We start from the raw sequence: 16,522 nt of genomic DNA on the forward strand, positions 1-16,522 counted from the left end.
GACCCATGGGCTGCAGAGGGACAGCCTGCTTCACCATGGTCCTCACCCCAAGCTGCAGGGGACTTCTGCTCTGGCGCCCGGAGCACCTCTCCCCGCTTCTTCTTCACTGACCTTGGCGCCTGCAAGGCTGTTTCTCACTCCTCTCTCTCTCCCAGCTGCTGTGAAGCAGTCTTCTTTGTTTTTTTTTTTTTGTTGTTGTTGTTTTTTCCCTTTCTTAAATATGCTCTCACAGAGGTGCAAACAACATAGCTTATTGGCTCGGCTCTGGTCAGCAGCGGGGCCCTTATCTAACGTGGGGCAGCTTCTAGATTCTTCTCACAGAAGCCACCCCTATGGCCCCCTGCTACCAAAACCTTGCCACGTAAACCCACCAGAGCAACCCTTTCGGTGAAGAAATTGTTCCTAATAACCAAGCTAAACCTCCCCTGGTGCAACTTAAGGTTTTTTGCTCTTGTCTTATCACTTGGGGCTTGGGAGAAGGGAACGATCCCCACCTCTCTGGAGCCTCCTTTAAGGTTACTGTAGAGCACAATAAAGTCTCCCCTGAACCTCCTTTTCTCCAGGCTAAACAACCCCAGCTCCCTCAGCCGCTCCTCACAAGACTTGTTCTCTAAACCCTTAACAAGCTTCAGAGCCCTTCTCTGGACACGCTCCAGCACCTCGATGTCTTCGATGAACACAGTACTCGAGGTGCGGCCCTCACTAGAGCCGAGCACAGAGGGACAACCACTTCCCTAGTCCTGATGGCCACTCTATTTCTGATACAAGCCAGGATGCTCTTGGCCTTCTCGCTCACACTTCTTGACCACATGTTCCACGATAGCAGTTTTCATTTTTGAGGGTGGAAAAACCGTCATTCAAATAGAATAACAGAAAATCAACACTGCATTACACCTGAAGTACATTTTAGCAAGTTGAAAAATAAAAAAATCTTAACAGTATACGTAGATCATCTTTTTTATTTTATTTTTTTACATACGGTAACAATAATAATGGTAATGGTAATAATAACCATAGCAATGCAAACTACTGTTCATACTACATTGCTTTTCTTTACGTTATTTCTCAATGTCCGAGAAAATCACAATTGTTGGATTTGGAATGGTTAATGTATTACAGCATTAAGTACTAATTGCCTTCCCACTCAGTAATTTGTGTGACGTAGGAGAAGCTGAAGAAATGAGGTCTTCACAAAGACAGTAAGCTAACTCTGAAACAACAAAACTGATTCCTGCACGTGTGATAAAACTGTTTCCTCAGCTGAGCGTCTCTGAGCTCCATCTTCCCTTGTGGCTCTAAAGACCATTACTGAGGTATAGATTCAGTCTCCCTAAGCTCGCTGTGCATGATAAAACAGAAGAAATCCGTGTGTACTTGACAGAAGCATGAATGATGTATTTTGTTAGAATTCGGAGATTTTTAAGGAAACGGGAGCTTCCAAAATACGGACTGGTTCAGAAGAAATGAACCTGATCTTGCGAGAGCAGTCAGTTGTGCTGGATCATGAAGAATGCTATCAGAGCAATCCTGGCTTCACTCCAATGTTTTAGTTATTGCTGAGAAGGGCTTGCACAGTGTTAAGGCCTTATCCTTTTCCCTTTTTTTTTTTTTCCTTTTTTTTTTCTTTTTTTTTTCACATTGCCCTGCTTTTGATGCAGCCCAGGATACAGGTGGATTTTTGGGTTGCAAGCGCGTATTGCTGGCTCACGTTGAGCTTCTCATCAACCAGTACCCCCATGTCCTTCTCCACAGGGCTGCTTTCAAGGTATTTCTTACCTAGTCTGTGCTGGTGTTTCAGAGAGCCCCTCTGCTCATGCATTAGATTGGGAGGCTGGGCATCTGGTTTGGATTGCTGGGACCCCTAGCTTCAAGAAGAATTAAAATTGAGTGTTGGACATCTAGAACAGTAAACAGGCACTTTCTCCTGCTTCTGTGCTAGGCAATGGGCATAGCTGAAATACATCTGAAACAAAACTCTTACCAGCTAGTACCGTTCCAGACAGACCCTTGAGGATACCTGGGTCAACCACTGTGCTGCAAATTGTACAGACCTCAGATTAGTATTCTTTTTAAAAGCAGTTAAACTTAATAAGCAATGACTTTTATTAGAACACTAAAGAAGGTCTATTCATCAAAGGCTGCATCTTTTTTAGATGTGGGGATGGAGCAATAATGTAGTTTTGCAACAAATGAATATTACAACAATGAGTATTTGTTATTGGTGCTCTGTGAGTGAATGACTGAAGTGGCCCTGTGGCTGCTGCACCTTCTATGAGGATGGTAGCAAGGAAGACCTATGCTTCTGCCGGAGCTCTTTCTAGATTGTGAATTTATCCAAACTGTGTTCTGTTCCCTCGGAGGTATAGTAACAAGTAATATAGTCCAATTGGAGAAGATCAGTAGATCAAAGCAGCTAAGGCTAAAGGCCTTACATATTCATCACGTGGTTCCAGCATAGAGGAGCTTTGGACTAGATTCAATTGGAGCCATTGGACAAAAATGCCTGCAAAATTTCATTCAAACCTATCCGTGATTAGTTTGGGTTTTTATATATCCCCTTTAGGGGTTGCAATACATTGATCTCGCACCTGAAACAGATCTTTAATTTCTGTTTCTTTAGAGAGAACATTCATTCAAGTACCACTAATCCTCTCTGAAACTACAACTGGATGGAGTAAATGTGATTACTGGAGTTTTATTGCAAAACTACATTATTGCTCCATCCCAGCATCTAATAGAGATGCAGCCTTTAGCGTTCTAAGAGCTGCAGCCAAATAAACTGGGTTTCTCCTAGAGCAGTCAAGCTGGATTCTGCCATTTGTCAGCAGAATTTTACATAAACTTTTACTGAGTACAGTCTACGTGGATAGAATATAACTTCCTCCATCCAGCCAAATGAATAAGTATTTTATTTTAAAAGACTAAGCATCTTTCTTTTTCTTTTTTTTTTTTTTTTTTTGGAGTGGGGTCTGTTTTCTAGACTTTACAAAATAGATCACGGCAACGTTCTATTGAAAAATATGAAAACAGTTATCTTAAGCAACAAAAAATGTATACCAGCTAAGTGTACTAACCAGTGAAAAGCTTTTTACCAGTTGAACTTGAACCAAAAGAGACAGGAGAATTCCGCAGAAAACAAATAAAGACAAGGAATCAGAGTGTCTCGGTCGATCTGATGTGATGGAAAGCCAGCAAGATTTAGAGTGAGCGTTTTTTCATCTGCTGTAACAAAAATAATAAAAAAATCTGTTTAATATGCAACAAATTCAATTTAGATGATCAAGCTGAGGATTGGTCTGCATGGAAATGATACAGAATCTGTGGTAGATATTTTAAAGAAAAAGTTACAGAAGTCTGGGTTGTTGTGATATCATTGACACTGTCTGAAGAAAGTTATTGACCGGGAAGTTTCTTAAGTTTTTCACAGGTGTCTTAATTCAAGGATTGCATTGCTTTGCCAGAGAAATGAACTTTAGGAAGAAAAGAAAAACCGAGGGCAGTGAGAGCAGGAAGGCTTATACCATGTGGAAAAACCGAATATCCCGGGATAAATGCTTCGTTTTACAGACGAAAGGAGGTTTCCATGCAGGGAAATTGTTTGCCTGAATTTTCTGTAAGAGTTTCCCAGTGACTAAGGAAATTAATGGGAAAGGACTCACTTGAGAATGCACTTTGTTCTTACAGGTCCCATTTCAATACATACTATGATGCGTCCAGAGGTAAAGCTGTTTCATCCTCATTTGGTTTACTTTCCTGTGAGTCTGATCAATGGAGACACAGGACAGCCATGCACAGTAGTCCTGTCAGGTAAGAAAGCGCTCTCCTTCCACCAGGGATGTTAGAGTGAGCTCCGTAGTGAGACAGGGAACAAGATAAAGGCTGGTGATTCCTAGGTCTGAGCTAGCACAATTGTAGGTTAACGACCCAAAGATAAGGGAGTAAAAGACTGTATGCATAGATAATGGAACGAGCTAGAACTGGCTTGACCGATGACGTCTGTCAAAGACGGGAAAGGCCAGAAGATTAGCAGCGAGGAAGACTTCTGCCCTTCGACAGACGACCACCAGAGTGCGCCGGACGACCACCCAAGGACTCGAGTACCCATACGAAGAGAGACGGGACCCTACCTGACTGATTCTTCGGAGACCTGATGACTATGCAAGAGACTTACGGCGGAAGTGAAATGAAGATGGATTTGTCCCACTAACAGAAGCACACTGGCAGCAACCGTTGGTGCGCAAGTTAGGTGGAGCTCTCCCCCTTGCGGCCGGCGTGCGTGCGCAGCGCCGAATAAACGTACCTGCTTTATAACTGTTTATTTATTTATTTTCCTCGGAGGAGCCTCCGCTCCCCGCCGCTCCCCGCGGGAGCAGCCAACGAGCTCCCGAAGCCGCGGACAAGCGGGATGTTTAACAAAGGGGGCCGGGAAGCCGTAGGGGACGCCCGCGCTTGGGCGGGGCCGCTGGTGAACCGCGCAGAGACGTCTGGCGCACGGCGGAGTCCCCGTCCGGGAGGAGGGTAGCGTACAGGCTGACCGGCAGAGCGGCCGGGGGCATTTGCTGACCGATAGGGCGGCCGCCAGCGATCTGGGGAGCAGGTGGAGCAAATCCGAGGTCACCGCTGCATCCCCGTGCTGGGAGCCAGGACGGACCTGCTAGTGACAGTGTAAGAAGCAGGAGAAGGTACGGTAAGCGGGCCCCTCACAGTTGTGACAGGGTTACCTGGGTCATATCTGCAGCTGCTGGAGGGCAGGAGTGGTAATAATTGTACGGCTTATTTGTAAATGTCCGGGTATTTTGTGTTGAAAGTAGTTGTGTAAGGGTGCGTGTGTTAGAGACACGGTGTTGTTGTGAAGTGGGTGGGAGTCGTGACTTGCGGTTATGTTCTTTTTTAACGGCCAGCGGACAGGAAGTGGCCTTAGATTGGGAGCAACCTATCCCCAATACCTTTTTAAAGCCTCCTGTTGACGGACAGGTAGGAGTGATGCCTTGTTTTGTGTGGGGGCTTACTGACGGAGGACATGAGAAAAATTGGCGCTCAGCTTGGGTCTTGTTGAAATGTAAATCTTGTGAGAAAAGGTGGTATTGTTTGTGTAGCAGAGGGAAGGCTGAGTGTCCCAAGTGTTTCCCCAAAGTTCCTCAGATTTAGGATTGCGACAGGGCCCATCAAGAATGTGAAATAGTGAAGTTTGTACGTGGAAAGAAAAGTTTAATCCCAAAGAACTGGGAGGTTTGGGAAGAAGATTGGGAGAAGACGGTCAAAACCTGCAATAAGAGGTTTGCGTGGAAATTGAAACGAGGGACAGTAACTAATAAGGAATAGAAATGATAAATGAAGGGGGCTAGGAAATGAAGGAGATGGGCAATAGCCAGAACAAAGACGTTTTAAAGAAAAGCCCCCTTGGGTGCATACTGGCACATTGGAAGGATATTGTCGGAAGTGGGGGCGCAGAAAGCAAGAGGACTCTCCTCAAGTATTGCAGTCAAGGGTGGCCACTATACAAGCTTGAGGATGGAGCTAAATGGCCACTTTATGGATCAATTGCCTATAACGCTATCTTGCAATGAGTGCTGTTTTTGAGGAGAGAAGGAGAATGGGATGAAATGTTGTATACTGATACGTTGTTTCAGCATCCTGGAGGGAAGAAGGTATGGAATTGAGTTGGCCCCTGACTGAGCCTTTGGTGAAAGTACAGGCTGGAGAAAGATAAAAAGAAGCCTTGGAAGGGTTCTTGAAGGTGCTAAAGGTGTGGCATGTAGTATTTGACAGAGCTGTTTGCAGTTGAATGAGCAGGGAAAGAGGATACCAAAATGGCGGGTGTGAGCCCTGTGGGGCCTCTGGTAAATCCCCAAATCTGGGTAAATTGGGAATGGAGAATCTGTTCCACCAAGGTCCAAAAGAAACCCCTATGGAATTTTTGGACCAGCTTTGAAATGCAATGAAGAAAAAAAAAAAAACAATTTGGACCTGGCTTCGGAAGACAAACCGAGGCAATTGGCTAGCCTCTTTCTAGGACAGTCGGCCCCTGATATCAGAAAGAAATTGTCTTAGGTTGCAGGATAAACTTGCAACAGTTGGAGCAGGAATGCTGGGGACCTGGGGCATGTAGCCTAGCAGATCCAGTGGTTGAAAGAAAGCTAGGGAATGAAGAGAGAGGCATGGATTTTAGGTTGGATATGGGAGCTGCTTTCTCCGTGTTAATCCAAAACTTGATTGTGGACAAGCGCTAGGTCTGTAAATGTAGTAGGAGCAACTGGCCAAAAGGCAAAGGCGTTTTTTTGCAATGCTCGAAATTGAAATTGGGGAAAAATGATGGGACTCCATCAATTTTTATACTTACCCAATTTGCTAAGGCCTTTCTTAGGAAGGGGCTTGCTGGAAAAATTGGATGCAAAACTTTCTTTTGAACAAGGGCAAATGGAAATCAAAGTAACATCTTAAGCTCTGAAGTCTATCTATCCCTGGCGAGTCCAGAGAAAGCTCCAGATAGGACTCCCTGAATGGGTGTAATTACGAACCAAGTGTGTGTGGGAGTTTGGGCTACAGGAATACCTTGGGGAGCAAAGAATGTCGTGCGTGTAAAAAAAAACCTGATTTAAAGGAAAATGCTCCCAAGGTATGCTAAAAGCAATACCCACTAAAGGTGAAAGACAGAAGGGGAATGGAAGGAATAATCAATAACTTTCTTAAATATGGACTATTAGTAGAATGTGAGTCAGAATATAATACTCCATATAGGCCCGGTTAGAAAGGCAGATGGAACCTATCGTATAGTTCAGGATTTAAGGGCCAACAAAAGGATAACAAAAGATTTATACCCTGTAGTAGCCAACCCCTACAACCTTTTGACAAAATTAGAAAAGAGTCAAGTTTGGTCCACGGTACTAGATTTAAAGGATGCCTTTTTGTGCCTGCCCGTGGCACCTGAAAGCCAGAAACTCTTTGCCTTTGGATGAGAAAATCCTACTAGAGGACGAAAAACTCAGCTTACTTGCACTGTGTTACCACAGGGGTTCAAGAATAGCCCCACCATGTTGAGAAACCAACTAGCCTGTAATCTTGAGGCTTGGAAAACCCCTTCAGGGAAAGGGGACACTTGCAATATGTAAATGGCATGTTGATAGCTCCTCAAGAAGAAAAGGAATGTGCAGAATGGACTAGTCGTTTACTAAATTTTTTGGGGCGTTAATACTGTGAACCCAGCCTCTTTCCTGAGTAACAGAGTTTATTGCATCGAGACCATGGACACGGTATACTCCAGCCGACCAGCCCTAGAAGATGCAAAGGATTGGTATATAGATGGCAGCACCTTTGTCCGCCAAGGACTTCACCTCCCAGGATATGCGGTAACAGCCATCAGCCCAAAAGGCTGAAATCATCGCCTTGGTAAGAGCTCCTGAGCTGGCAAAAGGGAAAAGAATTAACATTTGGACAGATTTGAAATATGCCTTTGGTGTGGTGCATGCACGTGGGGCAATTTGGAAGGAGAGAGGGCTCTTATCATCCTCAGTTAAACATGCAGAAGAGCTAAAGTTGCCATTTTGCACTGTAAAGGACGTCAAACAGGGGATGCTGATATTGAAAGAGGAAATAGATTGGCTGATGCAGAAGCCAAAGGGGCAGCAGAACAGGCATGTGAGAGTCAAATTTTGGCACTAGTAGCAGGAACAGAAAGCCAGGCATCAACAAAAGTCTTAGAAAATGAAGCAGAATATTCTAAGATCGATAAGCAATTAATTGAAGGTGTAAACGGAAAGTGTTACCTACAGGTTTAACACGAATAACTGATGAGAGAATTGTGATACCGTATGATATTGAATGGTAATTGGAGGACATAAGAAAGCATGCTGGGGAGCTGAACTATTAAAAGTAAACCACAGACAGGAGTCAAATCCCAGACAGGAACAATAGGGAAGGGAAGTGTTCCTGGGAATCAGTGGCAAATCGATTTTTTCGAACTCCCAGGAAAAGCGGGGTTTAGGTGCCTATTGGTACTACCAGACACTTTTTCCAGATGGCCAGGAGCATTCCCGTGTAGAACTAACAAAGCCAGAGAAGTGTCCAAAGTATTGTTGAATGCAATTATACCGAGCTTTGGTGTACCCTCAGTAATGTCATCTGACCGGGGACCACACTTGACTGCAGAACTGACCCAACAAGTCAGCAGAGTGCTGGGGATCGATTGGCAACAACACACTCCGTATAGGCCACAGGCAAGTGGCCAAGTGAAAAACCATGAACCATTTGATAAAACAACAGATGTGTAAAATCTGTCACGAAACCTATATGTATTGGTAAAACTAAGCCCCTTTTGAGATATCGGATGGCAGGCCTTACCGAATGCCGTACAAAGGAGAAGCTCTAACGCAAGCAGGAAACCAATATTTGCAACAACATATTATAGGTTTGGGCAAGCAACTAGAACAAATCAATAAGAACGTTTTAGGCACTAGACCTTTGATTTGCCTCCCAGGGGGAAGTATGCACTTGAATAAATATTAGTTGCTGTGTGTATGTAAATGAGGCAGGACGAATTGAGAATGATCTCTCTCTGTATATATGTATATATGTATTTGAAAAGACCTATATACGTATATTGAGATCTACCTACATAAGGTAGTTCAAGATGACACCTCATGGGGTTTTTGAGAATTATGCAACAAAACGACCTCTTGGTTAACGACCACCCAAGGACTCGAGTACCCATACGAATAGAGACGGGACCCTACCTGACTGATTCTTCGGAGACCTGATGACTATGCAAGAGACTTATGGGGGAAGTGAAATGAAGATGGATTTGTCCCACTAACAGAAGCACACTGGCAGCAACCGTTGGTGTGCCAGTTAGGTGGAGCTCTCCCCCTCGCGGCCAGCGTGCGTGCGCAGCGCCGAATAAACATACCTGCTTTATAACCATTCCGAAGTTATAGATAGAGTCTGACTTCCACAAGTCAGTAGCTGACCAACACTGTAGAGCTCAGAACAGACTTCAAGTGACTGATCAGCTACTTTGATTAGCTAATATGACTGATTAGCTATAACGACCAGGACTAAAAGTTTGGTATTTCTGGAGAATATCATGTAGATGAAGGAGCGTTCAAATGATGATGTGCTAGTTTTGAAGCCTACAAGTATATTCTACCAACCTTTTTAAAAATAAATTCCATGCTAGGCCAATTGTAATGAATTTTTTCTCTTATTTCTACAAAGCTGTCTCAGTGTGGAAACTTGAGACAGTTCAGTGTTGGGTAGTCATCTATCCTAAAATGCTGAGAACCGGTTAATATAAAAGAATGCACGTCTGACAATCCTACAACCAGATGGGAGGCTGTTTTATCTGGGTCTGTGGGTTTTGTGTCTGTATGCCGTTGAGGAGATTGTTAGAATTCTGATGACAGAATACAGAACCTACAGAAAGTGCAGAATGCAAATGCTGGAGAGCACGGCTCAAAGTTTTACGCTTCCTGGGACTGCCTAGCGTATTAACAGGCCTAGGGAAAAAAATGACTGTGGTTCCAAATTAATAGCACATTGACAAGCGTGATTTAAACCTATCCCCATCTCAATCGGTCAGCCCTACTGAAATCTTCAAATACTTAAGAGGTAACCCGTAGCCAATGGTGTCAGAAAGTGCTGTGAGATTTGAGAAATTGATCTGCGTTTCTCTCAGGTAACAGTTTTGTCCTTGTGTGAGAAGCAAGTGAGGGATTTTGCTGCCCTTGTGTCTTTTATTTAACCTCCATTAGCACCACATGTAGTAAAATGCTACTGTCTTAAATAAATGTTACGGTTTTGAGAAACAAATTAGATGGCAAATAATCTGTTAAGAGCTGACTGCCTTCTTCCCCCCAGACAGTTGAGCTGCATCTCTCTTTCCCTCTCTCAAGCATTTGCTGCTTTGCACTTCCTTTTCTTTCATTGGAGAGTCAGATAAATCGGTTGCTTTGCACTAGTATATGCTCCTTGGAAAGCCGCATAAACTCTCTTCAAACACTGGACTAACTATAAATGATTGCTTCCTCTAACTGGCACTTATGCTCTAGCTGGGTCTTCTAAATCCCACTTTACTGCTTCTGCTTACTAAGTAGGTGACAGAAACTTTCATAACCGCAGAGCAGAGAAGGAGTTGTAGTTCTGTATAAAGAAAACATTTGGAAGTTTTGAAGCTGTTTCCCCTGCTCAGCTGCCATCCATATGTTAATCAATCACCTGATCTTTTGCATTACAGCAAAAGTCTTGATTCAGTTATTAAGGAAGGTTATTTCTGAAAATACTCGGCCACCTCTGTGCATGCCAAACCATCAATGGCACTGTGCAATACAAAGACTGCAGTGATAAATCAGGTTGTGGAATGAATGGCAACAAAACTAGTTGGCTCCAGATCCAAAATGTCATTTATTTGACCATTTCATTTATGGTAGCACTCCCCTCCCCTCCCATTCCCTCCCTCCACTCCCCTGCCCTACGCTCCCCTCCCCTACGCTCCCCTTCCCTACGCTCCGCTGCACTCCCCTCCCCTCCACTCTCCTCCCCTACACTCCCGTACACTCACTCCCCTGTACTCCCCTGCACTCCCCTCTGCTCCCCTCCCCTACACTCTCCTCCCCTACACTCCTCTCCCCTACAATCCCCTACACTGCTCTACAGTCCCCTCCGCTACACTCCCCTACGCTCCCCTACACTCCTCTCCCCTACACTAACCTCCCCTACACTCCCCTACACTCACCTCCCCTACAGTTCACTCCCCTACACTCCCCTACACTTCTCTCCCCTACACTCTCCTCCCCTACACTCCCCTACACACCCCTCCCCTACACTCCCCTCCCCTCCCCTATACTCCCCTACGCTCCCTTACCCTACACTACCCTACATGTCCCTTCAGTACCCTACCCACCCCTCCCCTCCCCTCCCCTCCCCTCCCCTATACTCCCCTATACTCCCCTTCCCTTCCCTTCCCTTCCCTTCCCTTCCCTTCCCTTCCCTTCCCTTCCCTTCCCTTCCCTTCCCTTCCCTTCCCTTCCCTTCCCTTCCCTTCCCTTCCCTTCCCTTCCCTTCCCTTCCCTTCCCTTCCCTTCCCTTCCCTTCCCTTCCCTTCCCTTCCCTTCCCTTCCCTTCCCTTCCCTTCCCTTCCCTTCCCTCCCCTTCCCTCCCCTTCCCTCCCCTTCTCTTCATTCACTCTCCTTCCCTCCCCTTCCCTCCCGTCTTCTCCTCTTCTCTCCTCTCTTCTCCTTCTCTCCTGTCTTCTTCTCCTCTCTTCTCCTTTCTTTCACAAATTTCAATGCAGAACAGGGAGAAGCGTAACTTCAAATTGCTTCAGTTGTTCTCGTAGCTTGTATCATTGGCTGATTCATGGGAATCCATCAGCAGTAATCATAAGCGTTCCAGCTGCTGTGTTACTAGTCAAGCAACAGTCTCAAACTGAGAATCGCTGACTTCTTTCTGTGGCTTGGACAGGTGGTTTTCAATTGCACCCTGCCTTGGACATGTCCTCTTGCTATGTCCCCACCTACATTACAGTTCTGCTTAGAAGCAGAAGCACGGTTTTGAAGTAGTTCCACTGCTTCCATTTTCAATGACTTAGTTTGGCTAGCCAAGTGGTTTCTGTAAATAGAACACAATAAAGAGATTTTGGTTAGAAACAACTAAATGAGTAGTTCCTTTCCACATGGGCAATGAATATTTACCCTTTCCTAATGGAGACTACAGTGTAAGAGAGAATGACAGATCATTCAGAGAGCTTTGAAATAGCCCTTGGGGATGCTTAGTCCAGAGGACCAGAGTAAATCTGCCTAAAGTACACCATGGGATCACTCTCAATTACTTCCTACCAGACGCATGTCCTTACTATGTCTGATACGGCTTCAGCTGGTTTTGGGGCTCTTTTTCACCTAATACCTAAATTAAGTTAAGAGTTCTAAACGAAGATGGAAAGATTGAGAAATATATAAATCACTGATGAAAAGTGCTTTGAGAACTTTGGCCATTAGCCCTGGAAAGCATCAAAGTACTGTCCTATGAAGCAAATGCCTTATTCTCTTGATATCTAAGGAGGTAAATAAATCCAATGTTGGAACATTAAGGATAGGTTAGAAAAGTAAACACTAAAAACAAGTTAAGGAGAAGAACAAGTAAGCAATTGCAATGCCTATGGGGTTATTGCAGGGTAAGGCAAAGAACTATTGTGCAATGAAATCTTGTTATAAAAGAAATATTATGTGATTTTTTACTGTTTCATTTGTTGAGCTATATTTGGAAGGGAGTGAATCTATCAGGATTAGATATCTAATTTAGAAATTAAAATTGGTTTCTCTTTCCTTTTGAGTTCACTCCTTTCTATAGGATTTTATAATAGAATACGTATATATATTTTTTTTTAAAAAAAAGAATAAAAGCAGGTAATTATATTCACAAATATTTTTTAAATACAGTAACAATAGCAAGGATGAGATGAAAAGTATTTATACACCATTATAGTGTCAAGGTATGTCCCATACGTTAGTAACAGTCAGAGGATTCATCTTAGAGAACAAAAGATATCTTTAAATAAGTAAATAAATAATTGAATATATATATGCATATATATATATTTATATATGTATATATATATTATATGTATATATATATATATATACATGCAGAAACCTAAGAAACTGCTGTGCAGGTTAGCTTCTTGCTCTGTTTTTCTGAAAGTTACAGTGAATACAGCATCAGTGTGTGTTACAAACATTACCCTCAGTCCACCACAGATACACACGAGAGGTCAGTCTGCAGGTTCCGGAGGCAAAGAAACTGCTCTGGCTTGATGTGAAGAGCCAAGACATAAGCTGCTGTCAGAGAAAAGATGCTGTCAAAGCGTGTCACGTCTATGCTAGAGCATCTCTACCACCATCTATACTGTATCTATATTCAATCTATACTAGAGCATCTCTACTTAGCCAGTCTGGGTGATCTTAGGAGCATTCTGAAGATCCAGAGGAGGGTCTGTTCGTCATTTCTGTTTTTATAGCCAGTGAAAATTCTTATAATTTTACACAGCGTGAATGAAAAACACTAAGTGTACTTCCAATTTTCACAACTTCTAAGCAAGTGGAGATGAGGTCGTGGAATAACCAAATAAACTGTTGATCTAGAAGCAGCCTAAAGATTGTCTTTAACCAGGGCCTTGTATTGTCCTTATGGCTGATCTGCCAGGAATTAAAGAAAGTCTCCCTGGGAACCCAGCCCTGGAGTCACCCAAAACTTGTTCAAACCCATGAGATTTGAAATGAGACGCTTGGACTCAATAAACTGCATGTTTACGGATTTTGTTTGTTTGTTCTGTTGTTTGTTTTTTTCAGGGCTTAATTTGATTAGCTAACAGGTTGGCAGCTGCCTACAGACAAATACCTTATCAGTAGTCTAAACAACGTGATTGCTCTAACTGAGAAAAATGAATTGTATTTGACGGACTTATGAAGTGTTTCCAGCTAAACTTTCTACCACTACAGAAATGCACCTGATCCTTTCACAAAACTTACAGGTGGTAATTGGAAATATTCATCAGCATTCTCTATTTCCTTCCTCATCTCAATTCTCTTTTGGCCCGTGAAGCTTTTAAGATCAGAGATGAAGATCAGCTATAATATGGAGTTTTGGATACTGCAAAGGAAAAGAAGAATCATACTGAAAACTCTTTTCAACCTCACCTGCGATCACCAAAGGAAAGAATACCAGAGGAATACCGCTTTATCATGGTAAGCATAAATTTGAGCACAGGTCTCCTATAACTGTAGCGAGGTTAAACAGGTTCCAAACAAGGTTAAGGAGCACACCCATAATCATTTCCATAAAACTGTGTTTTCAAGCCAGTGGTTTAAAGATTTAGATTTTCTTACAAGTGAAGAAGGAAAAAATAAAAAAAAAATTACCTGGACATACAGCTTTCCTCTAGCTTGCTTTGCTTCATTCAGAATCTGAGTCGGGTCACAATCAGGGAGCAGCATTGCAGAGAAATGCCAGAGCCTCCCCAGACTTGCTGCATCTTCATCAACAAGGGCTTTGATACTGCTGCCTCCTCAGCAACATCAGCAATTTACTAGGAAAGCTGGTGTCCACCAGGTCCCCTTAGGAATGGGAAATCCCTCTTGCCACAACTTCACACTCACCCCAGAAGCCCCCGCGGCGGTGGCGGCCGTTGAGCGGCGGTTGGCGGCCGTTGGCGGCGCCGCTCCCCCGCCGATGCGGCGCGGGCAGAGGGCTGCGGGCTCGTGCTCCTCGGGGGCGGGTCGGCTGCCGCGGCTCCGCCATGGGGCATCCGCCGCGGGGCTGCTGAGGCGGCGGGGGGGCTCCCTGGAGGAGCGGGAGGGCGACGTGCGCTGGGACGGGCTGTGTGGCCACGAAGGAGGCAGCTGTGCCAAAGCGCCACTGTGACATAATTCAGTTCTGTTTCGGAAGTCATTACCGCAGGCCCCTTGCAGTGACAACCGAACACTCTCTGTTGCTAATGCGTATGTCTCAGAAACAATTAGAGAAGTACCACTATCCCCCAACTGACTTGAATTAGATTAGTTCAAAAATTATTCTCTACTACCATACATCTGTGGAAGGCGTGTGATAAATCTTTTCCTTAAGAAAGGATTACAGACAAAAAGAGCTTGATTCTGACACATTCCTCTTACTTTCAGAGCTGTTGACCTTTTATTTCCCTGTAAGAAAAAAGAAGGTGAAATCAACAATTCTCTTCCTCCGAGTTGGGAATATGAAATAAGCACAGTTACCCAGGAAGCCTTAAAAGGAAACTATATACTTCCTTGTTAAACACCTTGTTTCTTCTGAAAAATTTTCCAGTCCTTTGTCCCTCCCACGGGATGCCATCCTTCCCGAACTGATCCTGAGGGGGCTGCCCACAGGCAGCAGCTCTTCAAGAACTGCTCCCACATGGCTCCGTACCACAGGGTCCATCCACCCCCAGGAGCAAACTGCTCCAGCACGGGTCCCCCCCGGCTGGGCGGCAGCTCCCCCCAGACCCCCTGCTCCTGCGTGGGCTCCTCTCCACGGGCTGCAGCTCCGGCCCGGGCTCTGCTGCTGCGGGGGTCCTCCACAGGCCGCAGCCTCCTCCAGGCCACATCCCCCTGCTCCACCGGGGGCTCGTCCACGGGTTGCAGTGTGGAGATCTGCTCCATGTGGGACCCATGGGCTGCAGAGGGACAGCCTGCTTCACCATGGTCCTCACCCCAAGCTGCAGGGGACTTCTGCTCTGGCGCCCGGAGCACCTCTCCCCGCTTCTTCTTCACTGACCTTGGCGCCTGCAAGGCTGTTTCTCACTCCTCTCTCTCTCCCAGCTGCTGTGAAGCAGTCTTCTTTGTTTTTTTTTTTTTTTCCCTTTCTTAAATATGCTCTCACAGAGGTGCAAACAACATAGCTTATTGGCTCGGCTCTGGTCAGCAGCGGGGCCCTTATCTAACGTGGGGCAGCTTCTAGATTCTTCTCACAGAAGCCACCCCTATGGCCCCCTGCTACCAAAACCTTGCCACGTAAACCCACCAGAGCAACCCTTTCGGTGAAGAAATTGTTCCTAATAACCAAGCTAAACCTCCCCTGGTGCAACTTAAGGTTTTTTGCTCTTGTCTTATCACTTGGGGCTTGGGAGAAGGGAACGATCCCCACCTCTCTGGAGCCTCCTTTAAGGTTACTGTAGAGCACAATAAAGTCTCCCCTGAACCTCCTTTTCTCCAGGCTAAACAACCCCAGCTCCCTCAGCCGCTCCTCACAAGACTTGTTCTCTAAACCCTTAACAAGCTTCAGAGCCCTTCTCTGGACACGCTCCAGCACCTCGATGTCTTCGATGAACACAGTACTCGAGGTGCGGCCCTCACTAGAGCCGAGCACAGAGGGACAACCACTTCCCTAGTCCTGATGGCCACTCTATTTCTGATACAAGCCAGGATGCTCTTGGCCTTCTCGCTCACACTTCTTGACCACATGTTCCACGATAGCAGTTTTCATTTTTGAGGGTGGAAAAACCGTCATTCAAATAGAATAACAGAAAATCAACACTGCGTTACACCTGAAGTACATTTTAGCAAGTTGAAAAATAAAAAAATCTTAACAGTATACGTAGATCATCTTTTTTATTTTATTTTTTTACATACGGTAACAATAATAATGGTAATGGTAATAATAACCATAGCAATGCAAACTACTGTTCATACTACATTGCTTTTCTTTACGTTATTTCTCAATGTCCGAGAAAATCACAATTGTTGGATTTGGAATGGTTAATGTATTACAGCATTAAGTACTAATTGCCTTCCCACTCAGTAATTTGTGTGACGTAGGAGAAGCTGAAGAAATGAGGTCTTCACAAAGACAGTAAGCTAACTCTGAAACAACAAAACTGATTCCTGCACGTGTGATAAAACTTTCCTCAGCTGAGCGTCTCTGAGCTCCATCTTCCCTTGTGGCTCTAAAGACCATTACTGAGGTATAGATTCAGTCTCCCTAAGCTCGCTGTGCATGATAAAACAGAAGAAATCCGTGTGTA

At 44.7% G+C, this 16,522-nt stretch overlaps 1 long non-coding RNA gene across 5 annotated transcripts in view; it reads right to left on the reverse strand.

Annotated features, from left to right (window-relative positions):
• Window positions 1–4,322, reverse strand: part of LOC118259484 (uncharacterized) — a 48,297-nt gene extending 43,975 nt beyond the window's left edge. For 3 of the 5 annotated variants that reach the window (XR_007709260.1, XR_007709257.1, XR_007709252.1), the window contains exons 1-2: window positions 3,704–4,322; window positions 3,075–3,222 (exon numbers count right to left, since the gene is read on the reverse strand). This is a non-coding gene — a long non-coding RNA (uncharacterized LOC118259484). Of the gene's footprint in view, window positions 1–1,636; window positions 2,035–3,074; window positions 3,223–3,703 lie in introns of those variants that run through there. The other 2 variants (XR_004782036.2, XR_007709253.1) reach the window with 2 other exon arrangements.
• Between the last annotated feature and the right edge of the window lie 12,200 nt (window positions 4,323–16,522).

Source organism: Cygnus atratus, chromosome Z, assembly GCF_013377495.2.
Source record: "Cygnus atratus isolate AKBS03 ecotype Queensland, Australia chromosome Z, CAtr_DNAZoo_HiC_assembly, whole genome shotgun sequence".
Lineage (NCBI taxonomy): Eukaryota > Metazoa > Chordata > Aves > Anseriformes > Anatidae > Cygnus > Cygnus atratus.